General features: G+C 32.5%; 1 protein-coding gene across 1 annotated transcript in view; it reads left to right on the forward strand.

Annotated features, from left to right (window-relative positions):
* The window catches only part of MGAT4C (MGAT4 family, member C), an 883869-nt gene that overhangs the window by 79727 nt on the left and 789197 nt on the right, over positions 1–14945 (forward strand). The gene's annotated exons all lie outside the window — the stretch shown is intronic.

The raw sequence follows: 14945 nt of genomic DNA on the forward strand, positions 1-14945 counted from the left end.
AGAAAGAAAGAAAGAAAAAGAAAGAAAGAAAGAAAGAAAGAAAGAAAGAAAGAAAGAAAGAAAGAAAGAAAGAAAGAGAAAAAGAAAGACAGGCAAAGAAAATAGTTCACCAAGTGTTAATTAAAACAGAAAAGCTGGAAATTCAAAAAATAAGAGCGCATCTCCCCCTGCAAAGGAGCGCAGCTCATCGCCAGCAACGGCGATGTTAAGTCTACCTTAAAACAGAGATGGATATATTGATAATACATAGCCTAATTCCATTATACAGTCAATTTGTCTCTCTTTTCTTGTTCTAACTTCTTACTCTACAATAAATATAGTTATTTGGTTTCCTAAATAGACTATTTTCAGGGAAAAAATATCTACTTCTCAGGCTGCAATCCATGTGGCAGTTTTATTTTTCATGTCCCTTTACAAAATTGCCATTCTGATTGTGTGCATTCGTCTTTTAAACAGCTTTATTGAGGTATAATTGAGCTATAATATCGCTACACATATTTAAAGTCTACAATTTGATTAGTTTTGCCATATATATACACCCATAAAACTAACATCACAATCAAGATAATGAATATGTATCTCACCCCTATTTGTAATGCCCCTATGCAGTCCTTCTCTCCCTTTACTCCTGCTTGCTAGCAACCACTTATCAGCTATTTGTCTAAAGATCAATTTGCCTTTTCTAGAATTTTTATATGGCATTATCGAGTACCTGCTCTTTTGATCCGTCTTCTTTTACTGAATACAATTATTTTGAGATTTATTTATGCTATTGCATAAAACAAGAATCCATTATATTTTACTGAGGAGTCAAATTCCATTGCATGGAAATACCACAAATTCTTTATTCATTCATCTGTTAATGCATATTGTGGTTGTTTTGGTTCAGGGCTATTATAATAAGAGCTACTATGAATGCTTACATACAAGTCTCTCTATATGAATATGCTTTCAATGCCCTCGAGTAAATATTTAGGAGTAGTAATTATTTGTTTACATTTTTTAAACTGTCAAATTATTCTCCAAAGTTGTGTGATTTTTACATCCACACTAACAGTATATGATGGTCCAGTTGCTTCACATTCTTTCCAACACTTAAAATGGTCAATCTTTTTAAATCTTAGGCAGTCTAAGTTTATAGTACTTTCTCTCTGTGGTTTAATTTGCATTTTCTTAATGACTAATGATATCAAGCGTCTTTTCATCCACCTATTTTCTATTCATATCTTTTTCTAAAGTGTTCAAACCTTTGCCTACCTTTTAAATTGAGGTTTTCTTTTAATATTGAAGTTTGAAAGTCCTTTATAGCTATATATTTCACAAGTCCTTTATCAGATATATCCTTTGAAATAGTCTTCCATTCCGTGACTTTTCAGTCTCTCAACATTGTCTTTTGTAAGTCAAAAATTTTAATATTAAAGAAGTCTAGTTTATAAATTTGGTCTTTGTAAATCATGCTTCTGGCAATGTATTTATGAAATCTTTGTCTAACTCAAGGTTATAGAAGTTCTTTCCCATGTTTCCTCTAGAAGTTTTATTGTTTCAGGTTTGACGTTTAGTTCTATGATCCATTTGAAATAAATTTTTGTGTATGGTGAGAAGTAAGAAATTAAGTTTTACTTTTTGCCTATGGATAGGCAATTAATTTTTCCAGCAAGATATTTAAAAAGGGTGTATTTGTTCAATGAAGTGCCTTCATACCTTTGTCAAAAATCTGTTGTCTAGATATGCGTGGGTCTACTTCTGGACTTTCTATTCTGTTATCTTTAATGGTCATTCTATCTTAACTATTTGTCTATCATGAATGCTGAAAGAAATTAAGGAAAAACTAAATAAATTGAGAGATAACCTATGTTGATGTGTTGGAAGGTTAAATATTGTTAAAATATTGATATTCACTAAATGAATCTATAAATTCATTCATGTGTTCTAATCACAGTTCTCACAGAGGAATTTTATGGAAATTGACAAGCTAATTCTAGAACTATTAATGAAAATCTAAAAGACCTAGAATAGCCAAGGCAGTTATTAGTTGCAACTTGTTTGCTTTGACCACTCTAGACAACACTAGAGGATTAGTGTTATCTTATTTTAAGCCATTTTAAAACTGAAATAACCAAGGGAGTGTGGTATTTGTGTATGTATTCACTTTTTATGAAATTTTATGTTTAAAATTCCTAATCTAATAAACTGTGAAACATTCATGAGACTAAATGTCACTAACTGAATGATTGAACACTAGACACAGGATTGAATGAACTCAACAATATAAGCTTTATCTCACAGAGACAAATTATAAGTCCAACAGGCCAAAAATATCTCTTTAGAGTACAAAGTAACTTTTCTATATAAATTACATAGTGGCTTTTACTTGGCGATCATTATAATTTAATTATCTCATTCAATCTGGTGATACATCATTATTATATTTGATATGCTTTTATAAGTCTCTGTGTCTCATTTTGCTCCAAGACATATGAAAATAAAATAAATAAAATTTATTCTTCATATCTTAAAACATGTATTGAATATATGGTTTACATCAGTTAAATGCTGAATTAAACCTGGTCCTAAGAAAACTTTTGAGATTTTATAAGCCTAATTTTGCAATATACTCTATTTCCTTATTGTAATAGTATTCTCACATTTTGTAGCAATTTACATAACAAAATCTGAAGGAGGATAGGCTTGTGTTGATATTTTGTCTTTATTAAGGCTTTAATTTGCTTATTGACATGGTATAATTTACTACAAATCATCAATAAATTAAGCAATGTGCTTTGAATTTTCTAAGACACCACCATCTGTAATTTGTATTTCTGTAAAGAAGTTCATGGAAAATAGCAGTTATGCTAAAGCTATTAATTAGAGTGGTAGAAATAAGAAACTCAGGATATAAATATAAGTCACTTTAAATTCAAAGCTAGTCTGTCTTGAGATGTCCATTACTTAGCTGAGTGTAGGGGCTGGATTCAGAGAGTGGGAAGGAAAAGCCAAAATTTCAATAATTTTTACCTATTCTTAATCTTCTTCGATTTTGTTCTAATTTTACATCTCCATAGGATATTGGATTTTTCTACATCTGCACACTTACCTGGTTAATATTCATTAAAAGTACAGCAGTATTCTCACAAATTGATAGACATAAGAAATCAAGAAAAAATGTAGAGTACAAGAAAATCTCTACAACCACGTGACTCTATTGTTTTGGATAGCTTTAGTGTGTTGTAACTGAAACACTGCAATAACTTAAGTTTCTAGAATGTCCCTCAGGACATTTTGCATACCAGTAGATTTTGTTGGAACTATTTTTCAAACCAGTGATGAACCTATTCCCTCCATTGGTTCCTCTCCTGGCGCCGGTGTTCTAAGTTCCTAATCAGTAAGATTTGTTTACTGTGTTCTCATCCCCTTGGTTTTTGATGTGTGAAGTTCTTATGGTAGGAACTATTGAGGTAACTTACAACCCTCTCATAGCACTTTAAACAAACGCAAGCTCTCATAGATGCTGGCTGGCCAGGCCATATTCCTTAAAGTTTACCACTGAGGTGCATTTCTAACTGTTAAAATCTAGCATACATGTCCGGCCTGAAGTTTCTGAAAATTAATTCCTCCCAACCTTGCCCTATTAGCCTTCAACAATGGTTGACTAGAGTTGGTGAAAAAATATATACCACCTCTTTTATCTTTAGGTTCAGATGTCCTTGTTCTATATCTACTTGCAAAGCTCCCCAGAGAATTGAGGTCAAGTTACCTACATTAGTAACTAGCATAACAACACAACTTGTATTACCTGTCTTTTTCTCTTGTATTTCTTTCTTATTTCCTTAGTAGACTTTACTATAATATCTTCCCAAATATAATATTTTTATTTGAATTGTTGTCTGCGATCTTTTTCTGGGTAAAACTGAAAGACTACCATGGACGAGTTCGTTTGGTTGCTTGCCTAGGCAAGCATCTCACACTCAAATGCCTTGGAGGTCAGTCAAAAAACAATAAAAGTAAAGCAGATCTAGTTCAAAATAATTGAGAATAGTGGGTAGAAAGCATAGCTCGTGACTAATGATATTCAAGTTCACTTTTAAGACACCATACAGTACAAACAAGAACAAGTCTTCAGGCTGAATTCAGCCTCATCTATGTAGGGACTTTTCTGATAAGAGTGATTGGTGGTTTTAGCTTTTTCAGCTGAGCTATAACCTTCTTTGGACATATGTTCCTGCCTTTGATATTCCACTTTAGCGCTTGTGAAAAGATTGGCCATATTTGAATAAAGTTACTAGAGGCTTACTTAAACCAAATTACTTCTTCTCTCTCTCAATAGACTCTTCTCAAGAAGCCTACTTCCCATTTGTCTGAATTTTAACAACATACACCTCATTTCAGTTTACTCACATGGGAACTAAGAAGATGAAATCAACAATCCAATAAATACATTGATTCCTACTATGCTCAAACCATATGCGAGATATTCTTTTAGAGATTCAAGATGACCAAAGTTGCTCCTATAATCAAACTGAATAAACCTTAATCCTCACCATTCAACCCGGGCAAATCTATATTCTCAGTGCCTATTAACATACGTGTAACTCGGCTACTGACATCAATTAGAATATGTGCCACAGCTAAATGGGACTCTATTATTACTGAAGAAAATCCTTCCTTCAAATAGGTAGAAGTCATTAAAATTTATGCAGTGATAGTCATAAATTTTTATTTTCGCACTGCACAATCTCCGGAACTGGCAGCATTCTTTGCCATCTGATGCAATGTTTTTCATCTACTTAGAACTAAGGTGTTTAATATAAAAGCCATATTTATCTTTAATTATTTATTAGGGGGAGGAAAGTTGTAAAAGTGACATTTTTAAAAATTAAGAGAACGTTTTAAAATCTGATACATTGTTTGGTTTTCTTTCTCTTTGTTACCAATTTTATAATTTTTTGAGGACAATGAATTGTCTTTTAAAAGGAAAATTCATATCAAAGTAAGAGGTAGTACATTACATTCAATGACAGATACTATTTCTTTATAGAATAATTGAATGAAAGTATAGGGTTTACATTAGAAATCCGACAGAAGTGAAAGTTACTATGTATTTTATGTAAATTAATTCAATATAGTACAATGAATAAGACACAGGACTGGTCATCTGTTAAAGTACTCTAGAGGTTGCATATTGTCTTAATTTATTTCTATATAATACTAAATATTAAATAAAATATTTAAAGTGCATATATTATTTAGAAGAATGGAAAGTTAGCAAATAAATATTTGACTACTGAGAAAAACCACTATTCAAATATGTCTGATTACTCTTAACATTACTTTAAACATGTTTGTTTGCAGCTATTTTTGCTGACTAGAAGATTATTGCTGAAATAAGAGTAGTTTAGGCAAGTTCGCAATATGTAAACGAGATGGGGTGAGTACCAGAATGAGTACGTAGAAAAAAAGAAAACAATGTGTTAGCTAATTTTTAAATAAGCTTGGATGTAATTGAAAAAAAAAGGGTTAAAGGAAAACATATTCCTTTCAGCTTAAATTTAAAATTAAGCACTCAACACTTTTAAATATTAATAACTATTGTGAACACCTACTAGCTTCTTTGGCTGAATTATCTACTAATATACTACATTTTAAAATTTTCTTTATTTCTTGATAATTTTGTTAAGATATGACTTTATAAATGTTTAAAAAAATCCAACTCTAGCAAGATAGTCAAATTCACATCTTATACCAGTTAAAGTCTCTATAGATAGTTATTATTGATTACCATCTCCCTCTGATATGTTTCTTTGCTTTACATGATATTACACACTCTGTATTTCTGACCCTGACTACTCATTCTCCTACTCTGATTTCCAAAATTCAGCATGGCCTCCAGTTTTGTTCTTGGGGCTCCCCCTCCTCATCTTATACATAGCTCTTGACCTCATGTAGTATTTTTATCATGTAATTCCTAAATGTTAAAGTCAATTATCCTTGAATAGGTTGGCATGTTAGGTACATGAGCCAAAATTCTTAGAGATTCAACTTTCATTGAGGAGTAGACTTGGAAATAAAATGTTTAATTTCTGTCTCTTTGACAGGCTTCCAATTCCTATAATCATAAATTCTTGATATTATTCAGAGGCCAGAGGCAGATTTTAAAGTAATTATACAATTAGACTGTTTGTTACAGTTCTAATTGTTGATATTATATGAAAATGAGTTGATGACACTGTCCTAGTGACTAGATTAGTGTGCCTACTAGTCAATTACTTAACACTGTCCTAGTGACTAGATTAGTGTGCCTACTAATCAATTACTTAGTATGACTCTTTAGCCTATTAATAGGTCAAAGCTTAGCACCTTTTCTTTGAGCTACACATGGCTTGATCAAAGGAATTTTGCACATATTTACATCTCTCTAATCAAATATCCACTGATAAATTGATAAATAATAATGCAGTGAATAATACAGGGCTTGGTTCCTGTTTGCTTGTAAATTTAGTATTGATGCTAATCAAATTAACTCTCTTGGCATTAATTGTGATGGGTAACTTATGTGCTACAGAGCTAACTGTTAAAGACTTTAGCATCCCACATTCATTGTGTGGATAGTTTCTTTTCTGCATTTGTAACAGTACTTTGTGTCATTCCTTCCTCATATGCGCACCTTAGGTCTATAGTCTTTCAAATTGAACATATCAGCAAGTTATTACTAGCTTTTTTTTGTTTGTTTAATTTCCTTCCAGCTACCAATGAACATAAAAGACTACTGGCAGTTTTTAATTTTACTTTAGACAGCAAAAGACATATCTGCGTCTTTAGAATGCCGGATATCTCTATAGCTGTTATCAATTGTATTAATTATGAGAAAACTATAGTGAAATTTGCTCTGAAAAAGAGCATTGCCCTAAAACCTTTGTTAGCATATAGCTGTCCATAAGCTATTGTGTTTTTCATAATTTAGCTATGTTTCATCTAATTTATGATAAAATTTTAGAGGACTTAGAGAAAATACAATTTTAAAGAGAGATAATTGTGAAATTATTCGTGAGTAGCTAGTTTAATATGAATTAAAACAACAAGTACAGGCTGATTAAATAGTTGAATTGAGTAATTGTTTTGAAATATACACCTAGTTGGACAGCCATTTAAATTCTCTAACAAGTTGCACAGTCCAGAAAGTTTGTAAGCCATTTAGGAAAATGCAACTTATGGCTCAATGGCATTTCTACTAACATTTGGAAAATTATAGTTTGAATTGGAAATGATTTTAAGTGTAAATCAGTGTTTAAAGAGATTTTACATACATTAACTCATTTAATCCTTACTGAAATCCTGCAGGATAAGGAGAACCGGAGGATGCTCTGAGTTTATCAGAGAGTTGTCCAAGATTACACAAGCAGTATTGAAATACAGATTCAAACTCAGTTCATCAGGTTCCAAGTTTAGTGCCACTCTCATCACTTCATTTATATTTAAGCACCTAGCATGAGTCATTACCTGGTAAGTACATCAGAGGATGGAAATTGAGAACACAATTCTGAATAGGACAATATTTTTGCTTTCAAATGGCTTTAAATGTGGCAAGTGAAGCAAACCAGTAATTAGATCATGGTATTTTGTTAAATTATCACATCCAGGGTGAGTATAAGGTGTCTCTACAGCAACTCAGAAGGAGTCATTACCTACATTTGGAGGGGGCACAGAGAAGATACCTAAGATGATATTTGTTGATCTTCCTGTAATTAGTCAGGTCTATGGAGATGAAGGATTGTTCCAGAAGAGAAGAGTGAGGAGCATGTAGAAGGATCAGAGGTAAGAGAAAATGATTATTGCTGTTTGTTAAGTGAACTGTGAGTAATTCACTGTATTTGAAGTTCAGTATTTCAGTGAGAAATAGTCCTAACTGAACAGGTTCTCCAGCCTTCTCAGGAACATTTTCGGGGTTTCTGGAGATGTTTTTATGTCAGAATGACACAGAAGCGGTATTACCAAGATTTAGTGAGTGTGAAGATTTCATTACAGGGGTAGTCCAGTACAGTGGGTAATTTTCCCACCCTTAAATTATAATTGTGATCTTCTGAGCAACATAAATAGCATAAATTATAATTTATGTTGCTCCTGAGCAACATAAATAACAGATCACCAAAAGCCTTGGAGGATAAATCAGGACATTTGAGCTGTCTTCAGAGGCATTTAAAGGGTTTTAAGGTCTCTGGGCCCCTAAAGGGTTTTAAACAGAGATTTAACGCAACAACATTTCTGCTTTAAAAGGATCCTTCTAACTGCCTTGTGGAGAATGGGTTAGAAGAAATGAAAATCGACAAACAATACCACAAGTGCTTGTTCTGCCTTGAATAGGAAAGTCTAAGAGAGCAAGAGAGATTTGGCTAGCACTAAGAGAATTTCATTGCCTTGACTACCCACTGGAAATGTGGATGCTAGCTTTCTGTGAGCAGAGTGAATGAGAGGGGATGAAATGTGCTAGAAGAACAAACCCCAGCAATAATCCTCACTGAAGCTGGAGCAAAAACCACTTCAGAGAATGATGATGTTCCCTTTTTTAGAAATAGACAGCTCTATAATTCTGCCTTATTAAAACAAATGCCTCACATCTTTGTTTGGTTTAAGTTCCTGAAGCTGAATTTCTATTTCTACAACTGAAAGAAATCTTTATTGATTCATATGGGGGTATTTAGTCACTCCATATCTTGATTCTGACAAATTCTTACCAGAGACAGGGACTCTCAGTTTAAGTTTTTGTAGTTTTATGAAAAAGAAGATATTTTAACAGAGTCAGATTTACTCATTCATTCATGCACCATTAATCTAAACATAATTATTATAGGCATTGAGTTAAGTGTTCAACAGATACAAATCATGCTAAAAGTTTGGTTTTCTAGGCCAATGTTTTTAGCATTCATGTATTTTTCCCTCTATTTCCAAGGGTTACTGTTATGTTGCTGTTTAACTTCCTTTGAAACTTAACCACACTGTAAAAACCCATGCCTACTATATTGTAAAGTTTGGACTCCAAAATAAGAAGTAGAAATGCAAAGTCAAAATTATATTCATAGAAGTATGCGAATATCTTCTGAAATTGGTACTTCATTTATACCAAATGTGTCTTTAGTTCTTCAAAGTAAAAAATACTTTGATTACACAAAAATTTGTTCATTCTCCAGATGCAAAATCCTTCATTTACATGACCATTTTGAATCTAAATATATATTCCTTTCTTGGTATCATTTAGTTATTCCAGACCTTCCATGTAATTTTAAAAAATGAAATGTCTTTCAATAGATGGTGAAGAGTCTAATTTAAAAAAAAAAAAAAAAACTTTATTTTACACAGGTGTAACACAGGTGGTACACCCTTTCCTCTCTGCCCCATAGGGTGTAGCTCTAACTACCCTCTAGGGAAGAGAAGGTTGGGTGAACAGCCTTATTATTTCTCCAGCTCAGTAATTATCTTCAGGCACATTCTCTTCACTGTCCAGGAGTACTTAAGGAAATTGCAGGCTGATGCATGCAGAATGGATTTGCATCATGGTTCTTCTTCCACAAGCCACTTCAGCTTCTTCCCCAGAACCAATACACATTTTAAGCTTATTACGTTTCAGCTTTTTTAATTGTTGAGTTTGGATCATTGTCATAAAATTATTCATACTGTGGTGGAGGGGCCTCAGATATGGTGTAGCTATTTTTAAAGTTACACACATGAAGGAGAGTTTTACCACACAGAATCTCAGAGTGTGTTCCACAAAGACACACCCACATCTGTACTCACAGACTCCTAACTCTGGATTTGTTATGCTAAGAATGTCCTGGGTTTCATAATAAAGCACCTTGAAATAGTGAATAATGAATAATGGAGAATCTAAATCACTTGTGATTTTTTTTTACCTCATTATGAGAAGTGCTGAGAGCTGACATTTATCACCAGTGGTTGCTTCAATCCATTAAGCCAATCCACGGAGAGGCAGAGTTCCACTGGAGTTTTAGATGAACCAAAATGTACCATGAACTTGGATGGAGTGAAAGAGGAGAGATTTTGAAAGATTCTTCTGTTTCTTTCTTGAAACACTGTACAAGTGTGCTACATATACTCTGTTTACCTTTCCAGGTTTCCCGTTTATTCTTCCCCACCCTGCTTTGGCACCAGAAGACCAACCTTTACTGTCTTTATGAATCACATTTATATATTTTTTTTCCTTAGCATCCTATTGAGTCTGGGTAATGGAAGCTATCATCAGGGGAGAATATGGTAGAGCAGAAAGAAGTTGAGTTATTTAGTTCCGTGGTTGTCTCCCTGTCTGGCCATAAATCAGCCCTTGCTGAGTTTCTCTACCAAATTTTAAAGCCCTTGTGGAGCAGTACTCTACTGTAGTTGTAGCGACAGCACCAGCTTCAGCCCGCTGTAAATTTCAGTACGTGTTCCTTCCCACTGCCTCAAACCAAGTAATATTCCTATCTCCTGCTGTAGGCTCAGGGTGCTTCCATACGCCTTGTTGGTTTCTTTGAACTTGCCCTCATACTTTGAAACTGCCCTTGCATTAAAGTCCCCTAAATCACTACATTTTGAGTGTGCTACTTTTTCCTGCTGATGCCAACATTCATACTACTTAATACTTAATAATAATTTAATTGAGTAAGAACAAAAGATAGCCACATTTAACTGTGAAAAATACAAGTAAATTTAATTTTACACCTGTCAAATTTCAAATGCCTGACTAGTGTTTCAGGAGTCAGCTGTCTGAGCAGTAATCCTATAGAGATGGAAGACTAGTGAGGCATCTGGGATGGATATTGATTTGCAGTTTAATAAAATTTATGAACCTGGAAAAATCTGGGCTTCATTTAACAATCTATAAAATTAAGGAAATGTATTCATTATTTTCTCTGTGCTTTCATCCCTGTGAGTCTTTATTTCATACTCTCCAGCTAATTAGCAAAGCAGGAACTTAAGGGACCCAGAAATCTATCATAGCCAGAAAACTTATGTGAAAGCTGAAATTTGTGCCAATACTTTCTAAACTTTTACATCAAGTGTAAAATAATCTCTTCAAGAGAAAGCTGATTTTCCCCTGGGATGCATCATCTCTTAAAATATAAAATGTATATGTACCATAAGTTATTAAATCACTGAAGTATGCATTGCTATTTTCAACAATATATAATTGAGAATATATTTTCTTTGTATATAACCTATCTCTAATGTTAAAAAATTTTTTAAGTTACACAGTATGGCTATTTCCCTAGTTCTTTGTGAAGAAATGCTTATATTAACTCTGCAGTACTTATTGTGTCTGAATGGAAGCCAAAGAGTGACCTGAGACTGACTCTGAAATGATACTTCTATACACACACACACACACACAGACACACACATACATGCATATATACATATACATACATACACACATGCATACACACACATACACACACATACACATAAACATACACATGCACACATACACACATACGCACACATACACACACATATATACATACAGACGTTTTTCTTGGAATAATGAAAGTGTTACATATTTCGCTGTTTGGAATATTATGCAAATGTCCATACTGTGTAATAGCTTTAGTTTGGGAATAACAAATCACCTGTGAACACTAATCAAGATGGAAGATTTAAGATATGTTAGTATTCTTTTGTTATTATTGTTAACACGTTAAGGTTGTTCCTATCTTTTCATATTTATTTACAATTCTATTAAAAGACTCTGAATATATATTAATTTACTATGCTAAGGAGTGTTTGCCATTTTTCTACCATAAACAAACCTCCAGAAACTCAATGGATCAATAATTATTCATTTAATCTCAGTAGTCTTCAGGTCCACTAATCTCATTTAGGCTAAACAGACTAAACCGGATCACAGGGTTTGGTTCATGTGTATTCATTCTGGTAATCTGACTACAGCAAAAATGGCAAACTGAGTCATGTCATACTCATGCAGCAAGGTGGAAGCAGAAACACATAAGTGCAACATTTCTTAAGGCACTATTAAGCAGAAACACATAAATGCAACTTTTTGTTAATTCTGAAGTTTCATCTGCCCTTTCTTTAATGATTAAAGCAAGTCAAAGAGCCATGCCTAATATTAATCAATTAAGGAAGTATACTCTACAAATACTGAACATGGAGCATACACTGGAAAAAAAGGAAGAATTTTTACAAACAATGCAATATACAAAATAGGGAGTGCAAAGAGACACTTATTCTCAGTATAGTTGTAGTTAGTCAGCAAATATTCACTATGCTTTTGTAGTCTTCAGAAACTTGTATCAGGGAATGTACAGTGTGAGGTAAAATATATATGAAACATGAATCCTTGATAACCTGAAGCCCAGAAGGTGACCCAAGAAACCACAGAAATAAGAATAAATATATAAATTGACTACAAAGAACCATAGACTAACTCCACCTTATTAATTTTCAATGTCTGAATAAATAAACCTTACAAATTAAAGGTAAACAATCAAATATGTGAAAATAATGTTGTTTAAATACAATACAGAAAACAATTTTGTAAGCCGTTTTAGTTGTTTACTTTTAAATATATAGTCTAAAACTATGGAAAAATTAAACTTCACTGTTCATGATAGTTCTTTATTGTATTTAGTATTCTAAAGGGTGATCCTATTGAAAAGTAGAATCTCAGGATTGGGAGAGTCCTTGGATGACATGAAACTCTCAGGCAGTTGGGAAGGAATAAGAGGAAGATGAATCATTGTGCACAATCAAAACTATTCTTACATTACATTTATGAAATCTTTGGGGGTGCTTTCTATGTGTAGTGTCAGAGACTAATTCTGGGTAGTCATTTTGTATTCTGAATTAAAAGTAAATTTTATTTTGCCTCTTGCCAGTTACACAAAACAATTTTCAAGCATTACTTACACTTCAGATAAATAAAATGCCACCAAACAAAACATGTTGGTTTTCCAATTTTAAATTAATATTTCTAAGCCACTTTTTTGTTTAGTTACTGTTATGCAAAATGTGACAAATTACTACATTCAGTGTGCTTTTTTAACATAATAATATGCATTATAACTTCAAAAGACAAAAGAGAATCATATAAAAAACATTATACAACAATTTCTATGTTTAATAACTTGGAACAACCTAAAATAAAATCAAATAATTTAAAACATAATCTAAAACCATTTTAAATGTCTTTTATTTTAAATTGTTTTTATCCCATCCACCAATGATGGGCACTTAGGTCTTTGCTATTGTGAATAGTACTGTGATGAACATATGAGTGTATGTGTCTTTTTGGTGAAACAATTTATTTTCTTCTGGGTATGGAGAACATAATCCTAAGTGAATAAACCAGGAACAGAAAACCAAGTACTACATGTTCTCACTTATAAGTGGGAGCTAAACATTGAGTACACGTGAACATAACAATGAGAGCAATAGACAGTGCAGACTACTAGATAGGGGAGGAAGAGAGGTGGCTGTGTGTTCAAAAATTACCTATGAGATACTATGTTCACTACCTGGGTGACGGAATTTGTATTCCAAACCTCAACCTCACACCATATACCCATGTAACAAACCTGCAAATGTACTCTCTGTATATAAAAGTTAAAACTACTTTTTAAAAATTAGATATAATAATTTTTTACTAAAAAACTGTGTGCATTCAAATAACAAATCCCTAGCATTTGTGTCTAAATCACTTGTTTAGACTTAATGTCATTAAGAATAAGACCAGATTGATATTTCTTTTACAAGGAGAATTGCTCTTTTGAAGGCCATGGAGACTTTGAGGCTTTTCTGAAATCCTATGAACTCTGAGAAACCTAATATAGAAGTGTTATTAAAACATACATCGACATTCTACTGTACAAACAACTCTAAAAGATGCACTGTGCAGAAATGGTTTTATGCATAAAAACAACAAAATCAGAAGTGGCATTAAATTTCAAAAATACTTATTTTTATTTGTTCTAATTTAATATTCTAATTAAATGCATCATCAATCATCTTGTTGGTTAATAAAAGCTTACATTTAGTCTTTCAATTTTTTTTCAGTGTTATAAACATACTGCTACAAAATTCTTTTCTTCAATTTGGCTTTAAAATTTTCGACTAAGCAAAATCTGCAAAAGAAAGCAAAAGCATTATAAAAATATAATGAATCCTATCTTTATGACCATGATTATTTTTACAACTTTTGAAGTATCACAATAGTAGTATTTTTTCAAAGAAAAAAAGACTCTAAAACTCCACACTTTCTCATAATAATCTAAAATAAAATTAAGTCTATTGTCCTCATAAAAAGAGAACATAGCTTTCAACACTGTCTGCAAAGAATTTGGAAAAGGATTGAAATAATGAAGGGTTCTTGCTAAAATGAAAATGAACATTTTGCTTCAAGTATCTTTGTAATTTCAAAAATAATGATTGTGAATCAGCAACAGCTACGGACTTGGGGATAAAAATGGAGTACTCAGCATGCTTAGAGAAGCTTTTTAGCTATGAATAGCTCATAAGGAATATTATATTATAAATAGATGCTCTCAATTTACAGAAACATATATATGTATATATATATTCTGTGTATATATATGTGTGTATATATATTCTGTATATATATATGCCTTAGGACTTATGTGTGTGTGTATGTGTATGTGTGTGTGTGTGTGCATACATAAATAAATATATATACATACACATGCACACACACAAAAATAGTTGTTCCTCAGTATCCAAGGGGGATTTGTTCCAGGACAACCAGGCAGATACCAAAATCCATAGATGCTCAAGTTCCTTATATAAAATAGTGTAGCATTTGTATATAACCTGTGCATATCCTCATTTATAGTTTAAATAATCTCTAGATTACTTACAATATCTATCCAATGTAAATACTATGTAAATTGCTATTATTCTGTATTGTTTGTTTGGAGAATAATGAT

Source organism: Colobus angolensis, unplaced genomic scaffold, assembly GCF_000951035.1.
Source record: "Colobus angolensis palliatus isolate OR3802 unplaced genomic scaffold, Cang.pa_1.0 Scaffold639, whole genome shotgun sequence".
Taxonomy (NCBI): Eukaryota; Metazoa; Chordata; class Mammalia; order Primates; family Cercopithecidae; genus Colobus; species Colobus angolensis.